This window comes from Galeopterus variegatus, unplaced genomic scaffold (genome assembly GCF_000696425.1).
Source record: "Galeopterus variegatus unplaced genomic scaffold, G_variegatus-3.0.2 Scaffold468, whole genome shotgun sequence".
NCBI classification, from domain to species: Eukaryota; Metazoa; Chordata; class Mammalia; order Dermoptera; family Cynocephalidae; genus Galeopterus; species Galeopterus variegatus.
The window spans coordinates 271,022-276,025 of record NW_007726579.1 but is presented as its reverse complement, the minus strand read 5'-3'; positions in this window follow the sequence as shown (position 1 = coordinate 276,025).

Below are 5,004 nucleotides of genomic sequence, written 5' to 3'. Positions count from 1 at the left end.
CCCTATATAGGGATCCGAACCCATGGCCTTGGTGTCATCAGCACCACACTCTCCCAAGTGAGCAACTGGCCATCCCTATATAGGGATCCGAACCCATGGCCTTGGTGTCATCAGCACCACACTCTCCCAAGTGAGCAACTGGCCATCCCTATATAGGGATCCGAACCCATGGCCTTGGTGTCATCAGCACCACACTCTCCAAAGTGAGCCACGGGCCATCCCTCAAGGTTTTTATTCTTGATAAGCCTAATTTACTTATAAGTGCTAATTTAACGAAATTATTATAGGTAGAAATGCTTACTTTTTTCTGTATTAACAACCTTTATACACACTAATTATAAATTAAATTCACAATATTTTCTAAAAATATTCTATTTTTTCATATTAATATCTATCTTAAAATAATCTCAGTGGTAACATTAGTATACCTCTAAACTCTGAGGAAGGGATGTTTAAGGAATTTTTTACAAGCACTTGCAAACAATAAACTAAATTATCTTCAAAATAAAAACTTGTAGATATCTTGCTGAAAATGGAAAACTTGAAATCTGACTTACCAATATAAAATATGAAGTAGCAAATTATTTTATTACTGATGTCTTAATCCTCCCTACATTCTTTCTATACATTAACCTCCTAATTGCAACCTCAGCATATCAAAAGAATTTCAAAAGAGAAATCTAACCCTAAGTTTCTTATTAAATAAAATGTCTTGTATAGGGAATGTTCTCTTAACCATTTCTTTTCATACCACTACACCCCATAAAGACATGGTACGGTCTAAATTTTACACCAGTTTGTTATAAAGAAAATATCCTTACAAATAGAAATTTCTTCAGAACATATCATGATTTGAAGTACAAAGATATATAAGCATGTCTAGCCAATAAATTCTCAAACACACAAAATGCTGCTAGGAAATTACATAAATGAGGATAGAACACTTGTAAGTCAGGTTTTAAAGAGAAATTAAAAAGTAGTATAAGGCTCAAGTGGTCAATTAAAGAAATCATTTATGAAGGAGGATAATAAAACAATATTACTTTGTTTACATAACTGAAAAATAGTGCAGAGAATTGCTGAGGGTGATTTTTAGCTCTACAAAGATTTCTTTCAGACTGCCATGCCACACTATCTAAAACAACTGTATTGAAGTAAGACATTATCTTAAAAACAAGTGTCACAATTCCGCAATGCCTAAAAACTGGCTAACATACACACTAATAAAAATGTAAAAAACATAACACCAAGGTGAAGGGTGTGGATCTCTGTACTGGCCAGCCACCAAAAAAGAAAGAAAAGGTAAAAAAATAAATTACAAACATTTAAAAATATTCAATTAGTTTTCTTGAATATGAAAAACATTCTGTTTTTTTATTAGGTTGTAGAAGCATTATTATATCCAATGTTTTGTTACATTGAAATTTAAAAAAATAAATGACTAAATTTTAAGCAATGTTCAAACAAAAATATCTAGTTCATATAAGTCAATGCAAATTTTCACTAATTTAGAATCTATATTAATATTAATATTAATATTTGGGGAAATTTTGAAAATGAACACATTAGTATATATAAAACTGACTTTAGAAATAAGCAGGTTTTACAATGGTTCATAAAAATTTACAAATCTTCCTAAACTACTTTTTAACATAATGTTTAATTATATAGAGACTTTGTTTTTTAATCAAAATTTCAATTATTTTATAATCAATTTGAAAAAGAAGTAAAAATGTCTCATAATTCTTTTTTTGAGGATTACTATTCAGGAGTGTTACAACTGCTAACACTTAAAACACACACACACAGAACTAGAAGAGACAAAGGATATATAGATAACTGCCTAGTTATGTTTTTAAAATACTAATGAACTAATAATTAGGTTGGAAATCATGACTTAAACCCAATATGACTTAGAAAATATTATATAAAAATTCAAGAAGAGGACACTGTTATGGTTAACTTACCATTACAGGTGTAGAAGTATTGCATTTTGTACACATGTACAAATGATGTTTTAAACTGACAATTGGTTTTAACTCCTTTGCTCATTAGCACATGAAGATGATACTGAGTTTGAAACATTATAACCTATATTTATATATACCCTAAACAAGATAGTTCCCAAGATTAAATGCTATTATTTAAGTACCTCTTTTAGGACACAAATACCTCATTTTATAACATTAGGAATAAATATGATCCATACAGGTAAACTTTACACTCATTCCTTAATGCACTGATAGCTAAAACAAAATCAAACCATTTTTTGAGAGAGGTGGTCTTAAAATGCCTTGATTTATTGTTTAGTAAAATTCTACCCTCTGGTCCTGACCCCCAAAGTTTTTATGGAAGATTCTCCAGGGTCAACACTATGAACATCTAATATAGTAATCCACTGTAACAAAGTATTGACCTCAGGAATTTCTGAAGTGTGACTAATGTTTATTTTAGAGTTGCTGCTTCTGTAGCCATAGATTCTTCCCTACTACCTCATATTAATTAATGTCTTAGAAGTTCTATCCCTCTGCTGCTTCTAATCTGTTTTCGTAAGCCCGTTTTAAAAAATCAGCATAATTTTCCACATTATTCTAGATCCAAGGTGTTCCATACTTTTCTGCAGCTTAAAATAAGTTTTTCTTTCTTTTCTGGTGATCAGGAGAAAGGAAGAGAGATGGGCTTGATACCTTGCTAATTTGTAGGCTTTGCTTCAGAGGTGCTAGATATTTCCTGATAAGTTTGCTAAAGGAATACATATCAAGAGATGGCCATGTTATCATATTGAGCACAGCAGTTAACTCTTCCAGGTGAGAGCAGAAATGATAATACAATAATTTGCAAATAGTTAATAGGTATTTGTTATTTTATGGACATAAATAAAATATTTTATCTATTTTACAAAGTAATACCAATTACAGAACCTATGAAATTATTAGTAACAAAAAATTCACTAATACAAATTTCTCTTAGCAAATATTGTACATTTGTTAGAGAGTACCAGAGACTCATTAAAATATCAAGTAATACAGGACAAAGTGTTATAAAACAAAACACACAGCTGGGAAGCATTTTATTTCCTTCTACTTTATATAACATTGCTCAGGACTACAAGATTTTAAAGGTCTCTTTCCCACAACTTTTCTGATTTAGGAGTAACACTTAAAAATATTTACTGATGCTCTAAATATTACTGTTTTTCTACATATTAATGATTTTAATAAGTGCCTTATCATTATACCTCTTGTTCCTTTGGTCAGACAGATTAACAGAAACTTTAAATCAGATGTTTGGACATTCAAAAATGGTTTTAAAAATCACACCCAACCAAACCAAATCTAAACCAGCAACTATGAAAATTAGTTTTAGCAGTTATTATTAAGAATTTTTAACATGGAAGTACTGAAGCATGTATGAGATTTTTTAAATTATATACAATTCTTAAAAAATTAAAAATTTTAAATAAAAAAGATTAATGGCCTAATTAAAGTTTAAGCATCAGATTTAATATCTTAATTTTACACTATTTGGAAATATATTTTGTGGATAATAAGAATTATTTAATAAATATATACGTATTAAATATAAATATATATCTACAGAATCTGTGACTCAGGAGAAAACTATTTAAAGAAAAAAAAAATTGCACTTTTAGATTATCAGGAGTTGTCCAATTTACCCTTCACATGAAATATAATTACCAATGCAGGTGTTTTTGGCACAAGGTTTTAGGTGAATATTGACACAATCTTAAAAAAACAACACTTTTATATTTTATTCACTGGAATATGAAGAATCAAACAGAATTTAGAATTCTGACCAAAAAATCCCAGATAACTGCAATTCTTTAATTAAATACAAAAACATCGTTTTGAAAAGACCTTAAACCTGCCTTTACATCTGGAACAAGTATAATTTTACCAGCAACAGGTTTTCTCCAATCCCTTCAGCAAGAATTCCCAGGCTACACACAAATGTGACACCATCCTTTTCTACTCATGTGTGACTTGGATCACACCCCAGTATATAAGGACAAAAAATAAATGTATAATAAAAAGATTGGATAAATCAGGAGAGGCTTTTTGGTCTTGAATTCTTCACTCACTAACAATGAAGCAGCACTGTAGGCAGCCCAAAACACACCAAACAGCTTTAAAAAAAAAAAGACAAAAGGCAGCATATTAGCAAGTCAATTAGTTTTCTGGATGTCATAGAATAAAAACAACATTTACAATATTTTAAAAAATCAACCACCAATTGAGGTAAATAGTAAAACTTATTAAAAATGATAAAAACATATTAAGAATGTTCATCTTTACTCTGTTCCTTGACTTCTGTAAATGTCTCTCACCAAACTGGTCTCATTGTAAGAATCACCTGAGGTGCATATTAAAAACAGACTTGGGGGACTTGCTCTAGCTCTGTTGAATCAGAATTTCTAAGGAAAGGATCTAGTTATCAGTTGGGATCCCAACAAAACAAAAAATTCCCTTTTTTTCCTTGGAAGTAGAAAAAAAGATTAAGTAAAAAACTTACTCAATATTTATTAAGTGTTGCAGCGTTTTCCAAGGTAAAAGTACAGAGTTAAATAAAAAGGAGGAAAAAATACCACATTGTGGTCCACAGTTTAAATACACTGTGGTTTTCTGATTATACACATACCTAATTTTAAATTACTTCCACTGGAAACTTATTTATACTCATTGACATAGACACCAAAAGCATTTTACAGCATAAAACGAAGAAAGAACTTCAAGGGAAGAAATCAGCGAAACTATAATAGAAAGAGGCTTGACACAGAGCAGAGATTCTCAATCCTGCAATATGGACATTTAAGGCTGGATAAGTTTTTTTTTTTTTTTTGCAGGGTCTATCCTGTGCACTGTAGAATGTTTAGCAGCATCTCTGCCCTCTACCCACTCCATGCTAGTACCTACTCTCCCACCATTTGTGACACTCAAAAATGCCTCCAGATATTACCAAATGTCTCCCGAGGGGGGGGGGGGG